Source organism: Xenopus laevis, chromosome 1S, assembly GCF_017654675.1.
Source record: "Xenopus laevis strain J_2021 chromosome 1S, Xenopus_laevis_v10.1, whole genome shotgun sequence".
In the NCBI taxonomy this organism is placed as follows: domain Eukaryota; kingdom Metazoa; phylum Chordata; class Amphibia; order Anura; family Pipidae; genus Xenopus; species Xenopus laevis.
The window spans coordinates 171,287,921-171,307,800 of NC_054372.1; positions in this window are offsets into that span (position 1 = coordinate 171,287,921).

Here is a 19,880-nt window from a genome sequence, read left to right on the forward strand (position 1 = left end):
TAAAAAGTCTGTTTTCTTCTCCTTCGTGTATTTATTTTCAAAAATGAGGTTACACATTCAAAGCTAAACCAGTGTACATCTACAATGCATTGTGCATGGAAGAATATCTGTACAGGCGCAGTTTTCTGGTATTTCCATGGGGGTGATTGGTTAATTGTATGCCTGGAGCAATACATAATGTTCAATGTATGACTTTCCAGCGTATAGACTAGGGATGCACGGTGCACCGAATCCAGGATTCGGTTCGGGATTCGGCCTTTTTCAGCAGGATTCGGATTCGGCCGAATCCTCCTGCCCGGCCGAACCGAATCCTAATTTGCATATGCAAATTAGGGGCGGGGAGGGAAATCGTGTGACTTTTTGTCACAAAACAAGGAAGTAAAAAATATTTTCCCCTTTCAACCCCTAATTTGCATATGCAAATTAGGGTTCGGATTCGGTTCGGTATTCGGCCGAATCTTTCACGAAGGATTCGGGGGTTCGGCCGAATCCAAAATAGTGGATTCGGTGCATCCCTAGTATAGACTTCAGGGTTAGTAACACAATGGGAAATGTAGTAAATGTCATTTGCAGAGAATATTTGTTAAACTGGTGTGTGCAAGAATTGAATTGCAGTGGGTCACTGTATTGAAGGAAAATAATGTGTCTGCATTGTATAGAAGAGCTAAAGAGAAGGGACACAATCCTTTGTATATTTATCTTAAATGGTTTCTAATACTGGGCGTATTTTTGATTTGCTGTCTTTCTTTCCCAGAGATATATAATAGAAGATTAAGTGAGCACTCCATAAATACTTGAAGTTCTATGACAAGGGTCTCTAACCACTGGATGACACACAGAGATTAGAAATAAGGACCTATGCTATATTTACTAGTGTCTTATATGTTGGTGTAGAGTCAACTGGCATTGCTTCACTGTATCCCCATCAGTAGCATAACTATAGAGGAAGCAGAGAAATGGTCAGCAGAAATACCCCAATTGTTAAGGACTCCCCGAGTAGAGGGATGGCCCAGGTGCTCCAGCCCCGGGCTCTCAGCTCGAAGGAGCGGACACAAACCATATAGCAACAAAATAAGGAGGGTGTAGGGCACACTGGAGGCCAAACCAAGTCAGACCAAAGTGTTGAAAAAGGAGAATCCTTTATTGAACATTCATCTCAAGCCTTACGCGTTTCGTGTCTAAGTGGCACTTAATCATAGGCTCCCCAGCCACATGGAAAATGGCAGAAAAGGTGAGGGAGGTTGGACAGGAGAGCAAGCGGGAGGGCAGGCGGCAGGGAGCACAGGCGGCCTGGAGTGTGGGCAGGTTGCAGTTTAATGGCACCAGGCCCTGCGAAGATATTTTTTGCAGGGGGCCCAGCACAGTCTAGGTACATCGCTAAAGGACCAGTGACACCATAAAGGGACAACATTTTTGCCACACTTACATGTATTTCTTGTCAACAAATGTTGACATTTGACTCCTGTTTCTCAGTTACTGGGCCCTACAGCAAATTCATTTTAGCCCACCCCCAAAACCTCCACAATTAATTATTATTTGTTCTTCAACATAATGCTGAATACCAGATTTTAAGTTCAGATAAGTGAGGTGGTATCAGAACAATTTTGCTGTCCTAGATCTTCCTGAAACCATGGCTGAATATCTGATACAACAAACTTTTCATATATCTGTAACCTTTTCAGAAGATAAAGGGGGCCCTGAACAAATGTCAGATGTCAGAATGTTAGTTGAATGTTTTCATATTCTTCTCCACAAAAAGGGGGGTCCACCAGGAAATGTAACTCAAGGGCCCACACCTCCCCCCCCGTACAAGTGCTGAGCTTGTTAAACAAGGGGCACAATAAATGCTCAGGGGTTTTAAGTATTGGCAAGGTTTTAAATATTGGGAAATATTGTGAAGATGTGGAATTCTCTCCCTGAATCAGTTGTACAGGCTGATACATTAGATAGCTTTAAGAAGGGGTTGGATGGTGTTTAGCAAGTGAGGGAATACAGGGTTATGGGAAATAGCTCATAGTACAAGTTGATCCAGGGACTAGTCAGATTGCCATTTTGGTGTCAGGAAGGATTTTTTCCCCCCTCTGAGGCAAATCAGAGAGGCTTAAGATGGGGTGTGAACTTGATGGAAGTGGGTCTTTTGATAACCTAACTAACTATGTTACTATGTAACAATGAGCACAATATTCCATCTAATCTAATCTTTTTTTCAAAATACATCAGTTAATAGTGCTGCTCCAGCAGACTTCTGCACTGAATCCATTTTTCAAAAGAGCAAACTATATTTTTTATATTTAATTTTGAAATCTGACATGGGGCTAGACATATTGTCAGTTTCCCAGCTGCCCCCAGTCATGTGACTAGTGCTCTGATAAACTTCAGTCACTCTTTACTGCTGTACTGCAAGTTGGACTGATATCATCCCCTCCCTTCCCCCCCCCCAGCAGTCCATCAGCAGAACAATGGGAAGGTAACCCTGTTAGAATTGCACTCAGCTAAAATCCCACTACAACCCTTTCAGTTACATTGAGTTGAAAAAACAACAGCTGAAAGTAGACCCATCATGGAGTGCTGGCTCTTTCTGAAAGCACATGACCAGGCAAAATGACCTGAGATGCACCTCCAATATTACATTTACAAAAAAAAATTTGTTGGTTCAGGAATTACATTTTACATGGTAGAGTAATTTATTTGCAGTGTATATAATGTAATGTAACGCTTTCTTGGGCTATCCTGCCAATTAGGAGTTATGGGTGTCCAGCTAGGAAGTGAGCATGGGTTACACTGCTAATCTACACCCAGGGCAGAGCCTTCACCAAATGGAAGCTTCCCCTTTAAAATGTTGTAGCACTACAACTCACAGGCATATTAGTGTAAAAATAGATAGATGGACGCCAGGAGGTTCTTAGATGGTAAAACAGGTGAACAGATTTATTATGCACAGATGCAAATGACCTCAGGTTCCCTGCTCTAAACCTTCCCTGCTCTAAAGGCAAACAGGTCTTGTTGGAAAGCTACTTCCTTCTACAATCCTCGTTGGAGCGAAAACTGCTCTTTCTGCTATACCTCTCTGTCTTACTCTCCTAGAGAGTCTGTTACAGGAGCTTACTATGTTACCTGGTCCCCGACTTAAGCACCAAAGGTGTCAGGTCCCTCTGGGGTAAATGACTTACTGGGGCCTATGGTGATCCCAGGCTCAATGGGAATCACCCAGCAGCAGCACCAGGAGCCAAAGAGGAAGAGGCCACTCCCTGCACAACACTATATAGCAGTGTGGCAGGGGAGTGTCATTACACTCTTTGTCCAATAGGTGAGGGTGTTACACATAACCAGTTAGAAGGGCTTGGCCCAATAACAAGAGAAAAGAGAACTACATAGAAAAGGTAGGGAATTAACTCTATAGGGATAGGATATCCTATGGGTCCCTACAGTAACATAGAAATAAAAACTACACCATAAAAATCAAGACAGAATCCCATTCAAATTTTAGTATGACCCAGAGAGTGATATTCTAATTCAATTTGCAATTGGTCTTCATTTTTTATTACATGTTTTTTTTTTTAAATTTCTTAGGGGCAAATTTACTTAAGGTCGAATATCGAGGGTTAATTAACCCTCGATATTCGACTGTCGAAGTTAAATCCTTCCACTTCGAATATTCCTGTCACGTGACAACAGGGTCCTCAGATCAGCTCCAAGCAGTACTGGCACTCTGGCAGACGCTATGGGCGGAAGTGAAAAGTGATGAACACAGACACTAGCTGCTACCGTTGCGGCGTCGCCGATGGGATGCGAGCAGAAGGGAAGGAGGTGGGCCCACTGCCAATCACTGTACCGTGTGGGGCAATTCTAATTTTAGTGAGGCCCACGCACCGCCTGCAATGTGTTCCATCACGCGTCACACCACATGGTATAGAATAAATTATTTTACTATGCTGCCTGTTATAGTCACTTGTCACTGGTCGCTAAGTAAAGGGCCTAGAGGGCCACCAAGGCGGGGGCCCACCGGGTTTTCTCTCGGGGCCCGCCAGGCCAGTCCCACACTGTTTCTATGGGATTTTGGAAGGTGTAATTATCAAAGGATGAACTTTCACTTTCACCCATTGATAAATAATCTTTAAAAAATCCCATAGAAATGAATGGAGAGTGGCGGAATTTCACTCTAGAGGACTGTGGCGATCTCTTACTTCACTCTTTGATAAATATACCCCTTAGTGCCTTATATTACATATGAAGGTACTTCTTCCACTGAGATACACTTTTGGTTGATGAATTTTTAACAATGAGGTTTCCAAAGGGGAATTCTCATAGGGGCAGATTCACTAAAGGACAAATTGTCGCCAGCGACCACTACCACTATGCTAATTCACTAATGTGCAAAGTAGCACCCTGGGCGCCGAACGCTGGCAACTTTTCACTAGGCGTTTCTTCGGCAATTATAGCGAAGATGCGATAACGTTCGTTTGTGCCTAGCGAAAATTCACCAGTGATCTTAGGTCAATTTGCATAGGGCGGGTAATTTAAAGTTGTAGGGAGATCTTTATTATAAATGTTGGTGCAAATGCTTGAAGTTACCACTTTTTCTTACAAATGTCCAGGGAACCTTAATAAAGACAAGAGAGTTAATTTGATGCCCTTCACATGAGCCCACTGTAGAATTAATGTTCCATATGTTATGAACTGTCTGGAGAAAACCGGTTACCCAAAAAAAGTCAGAACTTTTGCAGGCAATCCCACTTCAAAAAAGGAACTTTAATGCATTTTTGGCACAAAGGATATGTCGCTGCAGATGGTAACGCTGGCGAAAAGTTCGCCCTATAGTGAATCTGTCTTTTAAATACATCCCCCTATACAATTGATGCAACTTGGCTACAGTGATGATTGAATTGAAAAAACATGGCAAATTGCACCCAAAAGGATATTTTGCACACAAACTTGCAGTTGTAAATGATCCTTAAATAATCCTATTTATAAATTGGGAGCATTTTCCCTTTGCATTGCATATTAAAACACATCATTTTTGCCCTGCCATGTTATTGTAAAAGTTGAAATAAATTGGCTTTAACAGAGCTCACTGATTTTTGCCGGAAATATCTTGGCCTGGATAAAATCACTTTCTTCACATCATTTGGCACTGCTTTCTTTTTTTCATCATATCTGTAATCCGCATCAGTATAAGTATGTAAAAATGTTGCTGTTACTTAAATCAAAGAGGGGCTACCACCCATGAAACATGTAGCTAGAGAAAATAAATATCCAGAGGTTAAGGTAAATAACGTCTGCATTTGATGGAAAGAGACAAAAATCTGACTGGTGCTTCCATGTTATTGCCCAACTGAATTCCTCCTCTAGTGCAGAATCTTCTGCACAATTAAATACCTGCTCCTAGTGTTAACCCACAAATACACGGACATAGAGATGGACCTCCATTGAAGGCTGCTTCTTTTGTTGTTGTCAACATTGTTTAACCTATATTTTTGACACAGTGCAGAATGATTGCATGTTTTGGTATGGAGCAAACCATTAAGTGCAAGAATATGCCCAATGAGCCATTTGCAGGGTTCTCCCCAAGAATTCCAGTGTTATAAAACCCTGTAAAAATAGCTGCAAAGTATCTGACAAGTGGAATTTGCTTCTTTATGGCCATTACATGGGTGAGGCTTGGGTTTTCACTTACATTTCAAGGTGCAGTGATGCCAGGTGCAAGAAAACATAGGAGAACTGAGTATGGCGGTTTGGTAAGTAGCCACTAATAGTATATGTTTTAGTTAGAACCATATTGTTGTTCCAATAGTCTATATTGGAAAGGTAAACATTACAAAAATAGCTATGTTTAAAGAACCTAACCCCAGATTGGTTCTGCTGTAACTGATACTTTCAAGAGAACAAAACAATAAAAGTCTTTCATAATTCATTAAAGATGTAGACTTTCAAAGCAGCAGTGGGGTTAGGGATGGATTACAAGCTCCTGGCATCTCCCCAGTGTAGAGGCAAGTCAGAAGCTATTGTAGGGGTACAGTATAGGGGAATCAGGGGTTGCAACTGCAACAGGACCCTGGGGTCTAAGATCAGTGCAGAGTAACAATAACATTGCTCTACAATCAGCCATCATCACAATGATAAAGAAATATTATTAAATATATAAGTTACTATTGACAAAAGCACTCAGCCTTTCAAGGAAAACTTGTGCATGATATCTAGCATATGTACACATTCAATTGCAGGGCATTCATGTACCTATTTCAATATTAATACCTTAGCCATGTATTAATGTTTTAACTACAGAGGGTTTATATTTTAAACTGAAGAAGGAAATACATTCTCATTAAAGGCGGTCAGTATTGATGAGCGAAATTCTTCACCAGGCAAAATATCCTAGAATGCATTTTGCATAAAAAAACACAACAGAATAAAACACCTCTTGACATTAATGTACTTTGTGTGCGAAAAAAAAGCTGCTAAAAATGGACATTGAACTCAATGCATTTTGTGCAAGAAAAAGGCCATGAAATATACCCATTGACTTAAAGGAGAAGGAAAGGTCTTTTTATTTGGGGTGCCAAAAGTTAGGCACCCCCAAGTGATCGCATGAAACCCTGGGCCAATGCACCTATCAGGAGGAAACGGCACTAGCCCCGGGTTCTTCCAGCGAGCACCACAGACCGATCGTCTTCTGGCTTCTTCTTTTATCTCGCGGCTGTGCATTAGAGCGAAAAGCCAAACTTCAACGAAAAAGCCTGATATTTCCTTCTACTGCGCATGCACCTGCCCCGGGAAATTTGAAGAAAGAAGAAGCTGGAGGAGGATCGATCCATGATGCTGGCTGGAAGAATCCCAAGCCAGTGCCGTTTTCTCCTAACAGATGCACTGGCCCAGGGTTGCAGTTAAGTACAGTACATGCAATGACTTGGGGGTGTCTAACTTTTTGCACCCCAAGTAAAAAGACCTTTGCTTTAAATGCTTTTTTTGTGAATTTTTGCAATTTCACTTTTTTTTTGGGGGGGGGGGGAGTGAAACAGGACAGATTTGCTCATCACTAGTGTCAGAAAACACAATGAGTAAAAATATTATAAGTCTACATTTACTGTAAAAATTTGAGTTGAACCCCAAGTGAATGAGGCACACACAAAGCTTTAAGCATAAGCCTAGCCTATTGGTGTCCATTTATATCATTCAATACGGGATTGAGACAGGGGAACAGGGGCACCTGCTGTGCTTTGTTTAGGTGCTGACCTCCACAAGTCAACGCTACAATATTGAGTTAGTGGTGCCTCTTATTAAGCAACATTTAAAGATAGATACGGAACAGCTCAGTCAGATTCTGCTGGCAGGCACGTGACATACTCCTGTGTTATTCAAGTACTATGAAGAACAGATTCTAGTCATATATCAGAAAATTATACTTGTGCGTTGCGTCTGAGGCAGAACTAAAAGTCTATTATATTTGTTTTGCAGACTGATAATGACTAAGAATCAGTGATGGATGAATTTGTCCTGTTTCGATTCGCCACGAATTTCGCAAATTTCCCAGAGTTGCATTGTTGACTGTGTTGCATTCTCTGGCTGTAAGCAGCAGGTCATTACCCCGGGGGACATGTTCAGCAATCCTTTAACATCATTATATAAATCTTTCAGTCTTTTCAAAGGACATAAGGGAATATAAAAGTCAACAGTCAACACAGTAGATTTAGCCTTTATCAGGAGTTAACTAAAATGTAATAAAGGGAACTCATGGTTGAAAGGATAGGGGTTGGTCTGAAAGCAAAAATGCAGCATTATATTAAGTCAAGCAGTATCGAATTATATGATAATCTATTCTTTTTTAAGTAGTTTGATTTTCTTTTTCTGGACTACTGCCTGGTATTCATTTGACATGATCTACGTCCTTTATGAAGTTCTGCTTCCAATAAGGCTGAGTCAAATCATAAGTCATAAATAAATTTGGATAAAGAAGGAAAACCCCAAACCGGAGACTGATGTAATACTGTAATAAACATACATACACACACACAGGGATAACTCTTGCTGTACAACTATAAAAGGGTAACACAAGGTACACAAGGTACACAAAGCAATGGCAGGGTAGTTTCTATAACTATCTGGACTTAAACCCATTAACCAACTCATTTATTATCTTTTCAATGGATGTGTTTGCATTTAAAAAATTATATATGCTGTTAATATAATTTAATGGATAGCCTGACTGTGGTTTGATTACAACAAGGACACAAGTTGTAAGATTTTGACTGTATTCCTGTGTCTGTGATGCTTTCTCTGGGTGCTCCAGTGAAGTACATAAAACTGTCTGTGGCAGGGCAATTAGTCTGTAATGCCAATGAAGCAGCAACTAAGCTAATAATAATTAATTTAGTTAAATCTAATATTTAGGGTTTTTTACATTATTCCTTATCTTTGTGTATATAAAGAAGGTCAAATTTAGGACTGTATCTCCAGGGTCAGACTGGAGTGTGTTCGAGGCCCACCAGTGCTATCCAGTGGCCCCCACAGCCCCTCTGGAGCCCACGCCACCTGCCCACTCACCCACTGCCAGCCCCTTCCTACATGTACATGTACCTTAAACGTACTTTTTGCCATTATTGGGGGAGGAAGGGCAGCAGGGAAGCAACTGCAGAGTGGTTGGCAGAGCCCAACAGGTTTTTTCCAGGTGTCCCGCCAGCCCAGTCTGAACCTGGCTTTACAGTAAAACCTCAATTTTACATTCCCAGTTTTGCCTGCATTATACATAATTGTTTTGTGTTCAATTTAGAATTCATGATGTATTTCCCTGATTTTATATTTTCCCAAATCTTACACAATTTTTTCTGGTCCCCTAAAAAAATGGGGGGGTTCTACTGTAGGCTGATCTGTCAGAAACCCCAGAAATAGTTGGCATACCAAAAGGTTTTTTTTAAAGAGTTTTCTCAGCTTATAGACAGACATCTCATTCGGACACATACATCTGCAAAACAGTTAGGGGAATATTTATCAAGGGTCAAATTTAGAGTTTATGGGAGTCTTTAAAAACTTACATAAACTCCCATAAACTCAAAATTCTAAAAAAAAAAGATCAATCAAAATTCATGTAAAATTCATGTAAAATTCAAATAAACTTTTTAAATTCGGGGGAAGAGGATCGAGTTTTTTTTGTTTAAAAAAAAATGAATTTGTTTTTCAAAAGTCTACCAAACGACTCCAAATTGATTGTTGGAGGTACCCCATAGGCTAAAACACCAATTCGGTTTTAGATGGAGAATATTCTAATTCAAATTCTTAAAGGAACAGGGCATTATAAATGTCGAAATTCAAATTTTTTTTAAACGTAAATCGAATTGGGACAATTCCCTAGTCTACACTAAAATAAATTTGAAATTTGAATTTTAAAATTTGAATTTTGAATTCAACCCTTGATAAATCTGCCCCTAAGGGTAGATACAGGTAGATAAAGGTAGATAAAGGTAAGATACATTTGGATATCTGTATGTTTAGCACCGTGTCCCTGGTCTTATTGCAATTTAACAGCATATATCATTTTTTAAATACAAACACATCCATTGAAAAGATAATTAATGAGTTGGTTAATGAGTTTAAGTCCAGGTACTTATAGAAATTACCCTGCCATTGCTTTGTGTACCATGTGTATTTTGTGTTACCCTTTTATAGTTGTACAGCAAGAATTATCCCTGTGTGTGTGTATGTATATATATTACAGTATATATATGTATATAAGGGGGTATTACACTTATTTCCCAGTATGCCTTTCTTTTCCCCCTTAGCATATGAGCCCTATGTTACAATTTGTTAATTGAATGGATTGCTGCCCTAGGAACAATGGCAATTTAACATTTAGAGCACGGAAACTGTTTTCAGTATCGGGAAATAAGAAGCACAGCTGTAAATGTTTTAGTAGTTTAAACGCTTCCGGCATGAAAATCATTGACAAACAGTTTGCTTTTGAACAAGAACGAATACATTTCCTTCTAAACTGTAATTATTTAGCCGAGAAAGGCAAAAGCTAAACATTGCAACAATGAAGTGAATAGTTCATGCATCGCTTTGCTAACTTCTGCCATCGGATGCTACCAAGATATGCTGTCACGGGGTAAGGACCAAGCTGGTATGTCCCACATGTTTCCACAAGGCCCTATCTCTCTTATAGTTAAAGAACCCTGCTGCTATAGAACTGTAACACGCCCTGCATCATCATGGGCAGAATTCACTAGTTAAAATGTCAAAATGCCCCGTGAAATGCAAAGTGCCTTCTACTAGATGGCTTAATATTTGAGAGCCAGTATTTAAAAGAGGACTAAATACTATGGTGGACTACAAGTATTTCAGGGAGTCCTGCGACATACTTGTCAGAGGTCTATGGAAGCTGCAATGAAAAAACTCACCAGGCTGACTGGAATGTCACTGAACTCACTAAAGGTAAAGCAGTATTAAAGGAGAAGGAAAGCTACCGAAGCAGTTTATTGCCAAACAGATTAGCCACAATAGTGCAAGCTATAACACTATATTTATTCCGTAGAATGCTTTATCATACCTGAGTAAACAGCTCTAGACACTCTCTCTGTTTGTTTAGGATAGCAGCTGCCATATTGGCTTGGTGTGACATCACTTCCTGCCTGAGCCTTTTCCTGCTGACTCATAGCTCTGGGTTCAGATTACAACAGGGAGGGGAGGAGGGAGAGGGAAAGAGAAGCAAACTGAGCATGCTCAAGCCCTAGCCCTGGAGGTTTATACTGAAAAACATGAAGTCTGATACAGAAGTCCATGTATACACAATAGAAGGAAAGAAATGCAGTGTTTCTTTTGACGGAAGACTCAGAGCAGCATTACTTTAAAGGGTTTACTGGTGTATTAATATAGACCTTTCTGATAAAGCTTACTTAATTTTAGCCTTTCCTTCTCCTTTAAATCTCCTAGTCCATAGGCCCCACAGTTCCTCTTTAATGTAAAATTATGCCAATACAGGTATTGGACCTGTTATCAAGAATGATCAGGACCTAGGGTTTTCTGGATAACAGATCTTTCTGTAATTTGGATCTGCATACCTTAAGTCTACTGGAAAATCATATTAACATTAAATAACCCCAATAGGCTGGTTTTTCTTCCAATAATGTTTAATTATATCTTAGTTTGGATCAAGTACAAAGTACTCTTTTATTATTACAGAGAAAAAATGTAATCATTTAAAAAATGGATTACTTGATTATAATGGAGTCTATGGAAGAATTCATTACGTAATTCGGAACTTTCTGGATAATGGGTTTCCAGATAACGGATCCCATACCTGAAATTATGCACACCAAGGAATAATACATTTTCAGAAAGGATGAGCTGTTATTATGTGAAATGACCTTTACATACAATGAAATAAAAAAAATTTTTTTGTTACTTGGGAAGGTTCGAATCCCACTAACCGCATGATAATTTGACGGATTGGTCGGACTGCACTGAAATCGGTCGTTCACCAAAGAAGAATCGTCTAAGCTTAAGAGACTGGAATATGTATAAGAGACCTGAATAGAAAGATGTGTAATAAAACTGTGTAATAAATGTGTAGTCTAGCATTTGTTTTATCAATGGGGTCAGTGACCTCCATTTGAAAGCTGGAGAGTATCAGAAGAAGAAACCAAATAATTAATAAACTATAACAAATAAATAATGAAGACCAACTGAAAAGTTACTTAGAATTATCCATTCTATAACATACGTAAAGTTAACTTAATGGTGAACACCCCCTTTAAATGCCTGGAATAGATTAGATTAGTAATTAGTGATGGGCGAATTTGCACCGTTTTGCCGAAAAATTTGCGAATTTCGTGAAACGGCGCTGGCGTCTCGTTTTTGACGCCGGCGCCCGTTTTTTCGACGCCGGCGCCCGCGAAAATTCGGGCAAATTCGCCACGAATTCGCGCCTGGCGAATAAATTCGCCCATCACTATTAGTAATGTTCTAGTGCTCCAAAAGGTTTTTTTTCTGCGTTTTTTAAGTATGCTTTTTACTAAAGAATTTATTGGGGTATATTTATCAAAGAGCGAAGTTAGAGATCACCGCAGTCTGCTAGAGTGAAATACTGCCACTTTCCATTCATTTCTAGTGATAAAAACTCTTTTAAACATCCCATAGAAATTAATGGAAAGTACCGGTATTTCAATCTAGTGGATTGTGATGATCTCTTACTTCACTCTTTGATAAATATACCCCCAAGGATGGAATTCCCGGAATTCCCCAAATTTCCTATGCAAGAGGTTTCACCAGACAGAAGCCCATTTCATAGATTATTCTTGAAACCATCTTATTTGCTGGTTACTGTATATACAGGTATGGGACCCATTATCCAGGGCGCTCAGGACCAGGGGTTTTCTGCATCTTTCTGTAAGTTGGATCACTATAACCTAAGGGGCAGATTTATCAAGGGTCAAATTTCGAACTAATGGGAACTCCCATAACTTTGAAAGTCAAATAAAAAAAGACCAACCAAAATTTATCAAAAAGACTTTTTTTTTCCGGGTGAATAGGCCGTTTTCGATTGAATTTGAATCGGACAAATCGAAGTAACAGTGCATTTGATCGAATTCGATTCAGAGTTTTTCCAAAAAAAAAACATTTTTTTCACCACCAATTGACTCCAAATAGGTTCTTGGAGGTCCCCCGACAGGTTTTAAATGGGGAATAGTCAACGTTGAATTTTTCAAGAGACAGTACATAATAAATTTCGATATCCAAATTTTCAAATTTTTTTCAAATTCAAATTTGGACTATTCCCTAGTCAAGTACACAAAAATTAGCTCAAAATTAGATTTTTTTAATTCTAACTTTCACTTCTACCCTTGATAAATCTCCCCCTAAGTCTGCTAAAATTATTTCAACATTAAATGGATCCAATAAGATTGTTTTGCTTCCAATAAGGAATAATTATATCTCAGTTGGGATGAAGTACAAGCTACTGTTTTATTATTACAGAGAAAAAGGAAATCATAATGAAAAATCTGAATTATTTATTCAAATGGAGTCTGTGGCAGATGACCTTCCCGTAATTCTGAGTTTCTGGATAGCAGGTTTCTGGATAACGGATCCCTTGCCTGTGGTACATAAAGGACAGTTCTTTTGGTGATGTGACATTGACCTGATACTTACACTTAAATGCATCTGAAAAAATACTGCTTGATTTCATCTCAGAGTTTGCATCTGATTAAACGTTTTCGTTGTATCAAATTATTGGAACTCTTATTTATTCATTTTCAGATTTCAGATGAACATATACAAAGCTCACAATGCTTTGGGGTCTGGAGATCACTATTGTGTTGCCTTATATTTTTCCCAGACCTGCATGATACAAACCACACTCTGTCAGGGGAAATAGGCTATAAAAATCTGAAAGAGCCAAGGTGCTCATCTGGCAATTAGTCGCTGATATGTTGCTGTGTGTTTAAACTAAAGCTTCAAAGCATTGAGGAAAGATGAGAACATAGAATAGGTCTATCTCATATTCAAAACAAATCTAGGTAAAGATAATTTAAACACCGTGTCTGTGTTTGGGGGGCAAAATCCGTAACATTTTTCCAATAAAAGTTGGTTGTTCACTGATTTCGATGTGTAAAAATAAAATATTCTTATCCTGCAAATCTGCACATTAACTTTGAGAAGGAGGTCACCGACTCACCAACATTCTGCTTCTCCCCTAAATGCTTTAACTTCAGTGAAGGGAAGAGTGTTGCCTACGATTATAACAGTTTATTTCATCTGTTTACATCAATATAAAAAAGCAAATAAAAAGCAAAGGAATCTAAAGTGAGTGTCTGCAAAGACAATAGTAGTATAGAATATAAAAAATAAATAATATAAAGCCTTGCAGTTATAGAATTATTTTTTATTGAAATGAAAACCACTTTCCAGCAGCTTAAGGGGGAGGGTTTTTTCCAATGCTATAGGCAGGGGCGTAAAAATAGTGCGCTGGGCTCCCTAGCCAGAAAATTTTTCAGAGGGCCTGGCGTGCATAGTCACTGCTGCAAGCGCCTGTCTGCAACTCCCCTACCTTATGCTCACTCAGGTGTGAGCGCTTCATTTAAAAGAAGAAGAGTGGCTGGCAAGGGATTTCCCTGCTATAGAGGAAGAAGGCCCTGCAGTCCGGGCCCCCATTTTCCCCAGACTATAGGGCAGTGATCCCCAATCAGAGGCTCGCAAGTCGCAAGCAACATGTTACCAGCCCCTTGCGTAAAAAGTCATCACAGAAAAAAAGTTATGGCAAAATAAAAGCCCATGGACTTCAGAGCATTTCGCAAATGGTTTGGTGACATGCAACAGATTTGCTCTTCATAGTGTTTGCCAGTGGCACAAAACTGTGCAGATTAATTTAATCTCTACAGTATAAATCTCTACAGTATGTATTATGCTTGCAGTGGGTTCTTGAATAACTGGTAATCTGGGTAGCTAAGTGATAGATGAGATGCCGATATTGGTCCTTGAGACCGATTCGGCAGCTTATCTGCCCATGTGTGGGGGCTCCCGACGGGTCCTCCCGATCGATATCAGGCCAAAAATCGAGCAGATATTGATCGGCCAAGTTTGATTTTTCATACGATCCAGGACCGCATCTGCTAGTTGTTGAGACCTGTCGGAGCCCATTCGTAGTATTGTAATCCGATCGTTCGGCCCCATGGCCGAATGTTCAGATTCATCCAATATTGTCCCAGCCTTTAATGGGCATATAGGGTTAAGATCTGCTCGTTTGGCGAACTTGCCAAACGAGCGGATCTTATAGTGTATGGCCACCTTTAGTTTGCCCAGGGGCAGTAACCCATAGCAACCAATAAGATGAACAGATGACCAGTAAATGCTGCCTGCGGATTGGTTGCTATGAGTTACTGCTCCAGGGCAAACTTAGTGCCTTTTATTACACATGGGGATTATAGTGTTTATAAGTGTTCATAAATTATGCACTTGGAATTGAAACAATTTCCAGGCTACATATTCTATTAATGGAGCGACTCCTCAGCTGAGACCGGCCTAGGTGTACAGGTAAGGGACCTATTATCCAGTATGCTTGGGCCTTTGTATTTTCCGGATGTGCAATCTTTCTGTAATTTGGATCTTTATACCTTAAATCTACTAGAAAATAATTTAAACATTAAATAAACCCAATAGGCCTGTTTTTCTTTCAATAACAATTAATCATATCTTAGTTTGGATCAAGTACAAGGTACTGTTTTATTATTACAGATAAAAAGGAAATTATTTTAAAATATTTGGATTATTTAGTTAAAATGGAGTCTATGGGAAATGGCCTTTCCGTAATTCAGAGTTTTCTGGATAATATGTTTCCAGATAACAGATCCTATACCTGTACATAGCTATAGAAAGGACTAACAAGACAATATGTGTAATCAAGAGGCGTATAGATTTATGGAAGGAAAGAAATGGTAAGGTACGTTCTAGAAAAATCCAATTCTAATTTATCAGTTATTTAGAAAAGATGACCAGAATGGCACAGTCATTTTGTGGCTCTTTCAGCAAATAACTCCTTTTGTTAATTTCCAATTGTTTTCAGAGGATACTGACAAAACCTGGGTCCTATTGGTGTGGCAAGATGTTTGTGCTACACATCTGGAGGCAAAGGACTTGATACTGTTTTGCACTTTGAAAGTAGACATCTCATTGGTTGCTTGCTAGATTTAAAGCAAACTTTTAGCCTATTGAAACATTACTCCTGTGCCAGCTTCTAGTGAAAGAAAATGTTGTTCATGTTGCTGTGCTAGTTGTAAATCGTTTTAGAATAAGGCAGAGGAGATCTGTAAACATTCTGTGATTATAGATTGAATGCCAGGATTTTATAATGATTTAAAATATGAAAAACCCTGCACCAGCCATACAGCTGACATTAAAGCAATCTGGCTGATAATTGATAATGATATAATTATTACTGCACCCTGTGTATTTTGGAAGCCTAGAGGTAAATACCACCAAAGTGGTAAAGTACCCACCCACCCTACCTTGCACATATGCAGGATGATTAGAGCCAGACGTCTTCCCAGCAAAGTCCATAATTAAGAGATTCTAAAGCAATTTCTCCTGTTACACTCAGGACCACCGGGAGTAATGGTTGGGACATATGAATTTATATATCAGAAAGCCATTTGGCCAAGCATGAAGAGCAACAATTAATAAATGTATGGCTTGTAATTATATCTGTCAGTTAACTGGATTACACACTGGATTCTGTTTGTTCAGAGAGCCCTGTAGCACAAAAAAACACCTGATGTTTCCATTCCTCAATTGCTTCAATTTAGCACAAGCCATACCTGTTCCACACATCTGCTTCACAGATGGGCCCAATTTCTACAGAGTACAATCACATGATTTTGCACATGTATCTTCATTCAAATGCTTCACAAATCTAGCCAACTGGTCCACTTGTTGTAGAACAAAGAGGCAAAGTAAGATCTTATATTTCAAATTCATTAGGAGTAAAGTTTATCAAGAAAGCCTGGTTTTTAAAGGGAGGGTAGAACAAACAAATAAAGCGAAGCAAACTGGGTGCAATTTCAGTTACAATCTGATTTGTTTAAATTCAGTTAATTAATCTAGGGCCAAAGGTACAAAGAACATAGGCTCAACTGAACTCAGCCTGCTTTTTCTGAGAGAAGCAGATCTGCTCTGTGCCCCATCTCATTTGATTTGCATTAGATCTGCCAATGTGCAAACACAACCGGCCCAAATAAGTGAAATGAGGCATCTTCTGGCCAAACTCTGCTCCAGGGAGCAGATCCACTTCTCTCAGCCTGCAAAAAAAAAACAAAAAAAAAACAGCAGAGCCCAGGACCGGACTGGGATTCAAAATTGGGCCTGGTATTACTAGTACAGAGAGGACCAAAAAGCCCCCACCAGCCCACTTAATAGTCACTTTCTCTGGCATCTTACAGCAGCCCATCTGGAATTTGCCAGAACCCACAGATTGGCAGTCCGTGCCTGGCGGAGTTTAGGCTGCATGTGTCCTTAGCTTACGGATAGCATCGGAATCCTCAGTTTTATATCAGCAGCCAAAAACTGAGAGCAGTAGCCCAAATATGTTTGACCCAGTTAGAAGCCACTTGCAGTAACGTACAGTAACGTAGCACACTTGGGACCGCAGCCGGGACCTCCACCTCCTTCCTTCTGGACACAATTAACGTGTTGGGTTCCTGTTGGCGTGAGCATCCGGTGGGCCCAAAGGGGGAGCGAGCCCAGGTGAGATTGCACCCAGGAAGTTCTGCCACTGCTTAGTGAGTGTGATTGCTTAAAGGGGTTGTTCACCTTCCAAACACTTTTTTCAGTTCAGTTGGTTTCAGATTATTCACCAGAAATAAAGACTTTTTGCTATTCCTTTCTATTTTTCTAATTTTGAAGGGATTTAATTCTTCTTTGAATGCAAATATTGGAGACTTTTCCTGTGTATTTTTTGTTATATAAATGTGAGTGTCTATACTACTTTCCATACCAAGATAAAAGTGGCTGTGCTAAAGCACAGCTTAAATATTTTCTATTAGTTTATATAAGAGGAAAAGTTTCGATAAAAATCTATTGAATGTTCCTTTTGAGGTGTTTCTCCTGCAATGCTGCTAGTATGTGTGTATGTGAGCTCTAAAAGATCTGGTCACCTTACCGTAAACTAACTTTCCATTCATTCAATTACTATGTTATGTGTGTAAATATACAACTAACTGACTTCGGGCCAATGTTTCCAATGAACTAGCACTGTATGATGCTTTCCCAAAGATCCTCCATCCTGCTGGAGTTGCATATGGCAAATGAGTGCCAGCTTTGATAAATCATCCCCTCTGATGCTCAATCACACAGACTCATTATGCCTAACAAGCTCATTAAGTAATCAAAGACAACTGTTAGCATCAAGGCTGTGTATATATGTTTGTTCTCAACAAATATGAATTGGTCTCTAAATAGTTTTGATAAAGCTGAGGTCCCAGTTACTCTTCTGAAATCTGCTGTAATAACAACGTTGATTTTTCCAACACTCATAATGAGTTAGTAGTATAAAGCTGAGTGCAACCCTCGCTGTAGTTCAAGGGAATAGTTTTATGGCATGTCAAAATTCATCTATATATAAACCAATTTCCTCTCCAGAATGGTAAACATTTTATAAATGTTGCTTTAAATGTTGCCAAAAATCAGTTGGGATACCACAAGCATTTTGCAAATGACACAGCAGTTTAAGGAATTTAAGCTGCTGATGAACAGTGTTTTAATTGTACCCCCTTAGATTACATAAAGGCTCATCCATTATATGGGTGTTTAATGAGAATAATGTAATCAAGAACTTGTGTCGCACCACTAAGGGCTCTTACAGACGAGCGATTTTACCTGCTCTCCTCTGCGTTCCGTTTTTCTGCGTTCAGCTGCAGGAATAGACGCATTACATTTTTTCCAATGGGGCTGTACTAACACAGGCGCGTGTAGGCGCCGAACGCAGGAAAAATGCAGCATTTTGCGTCTCAACCTGCGTTGGGCGCCTACACACACCTGTGTGAGTACAGCCCCATTGGAAAAAATGTAATGCGTCTATTCCTGCGCTCCCCTGTGGCTGAACGCAGAAAAAAGGAACGCAGGGGAGCGCAGGTAAAAACGCTAGTCTGTAAGAGCCCTAAGAAGTAAGGATGGTAGAAGAGAGAAGTCAGATAAATAATCCTTCCAAGATATAAAAGAAACCAGTCTTGCCTAAGGGATAATAGTCAGGATTAACTGTGACATCCTATGAATTTTTGAATACTACTGCCTAAGGGCAAGGGTTAGGGAAGAAATAGTATCATTAATTACATTAACCTCCATCCCGTGCCCTAGAGATAAAATTAAAACAGGATGGTACAAATTGAATGTTTTTGTGTGTGTTATTTTTGAAGGACCAGTGTCCCTTTATTTTGATATTCCCTATGGACTTGCCTAATAAAAACCAAAAGTTGGATTTTTCATTTGAATGTCCTTTATTCCTCTGAAGATCCTGTGAAGGTATTACTGCCTCATCCTGCAGCTATAGCCACATCTAAACAGTAAAGGCCCCCATACATGGACTTCCCCGATCCGTATCTGGCCGAAAGTCGAGCAGATCTCGATCGGGGAGGTTAAAAAATCCTGACGGATAGCGGCCGCATCTGTGCGTTTATGCGGTCCCGCAATTCGACCACCAATAACGGATGCATTATGATCCAAGCGAATTTATACGTCTATGGCCACCTTAACTGACCCCTGCAGGCTGGCTACAAACTCCTTATCACCTCCCAGTGGGAAGCTTTGTGTTTATAATGCCATTAGACATTTGACATTATTTCCTTTTTTTGACTCATGGAAATGTACTTGGTCATACAACCCTCAAACAAAACGTGAGCTTTGTAACAAAAGGTGCTACAGGTTTAGTCACCTAGACATGCACCAATCAGCAGGTAGCATTTACTGGTAACCTGTTGAAAAGAAAACACCAGGGTAGACCCACTGGTAATTTTGTGGGAAAAGCAGCAATTCCATTTTAAATACCAATGTTTAATCTCCAGCAACACAGGACCGACTCCTTGTTACCTCAATGTTTCACTAATTCTCCGTTATTTTGGACTTGGTATCCAGCTGTTAATGTATAGCCCTTCAATTGACAAATTTTTCTGCAAAAAGTATTTGGCTTATTCATTGCTTACCGTTATTACTGTTACCATTTATTATCTCTATTATTACATGAGGTCACTGGAAAATCTATCAGCACTTCAATAACACAACAATAAATCTTTTTGGGTATTTTCCCTTTCACCATTTGGAAACTGGTTATAACAGTGCAATAGTGCATGGGAAGAAACTGATTTTTTTTTCTGATCGGCTTCTCTTGTCATAGAGGAGTTAGCCTGTAA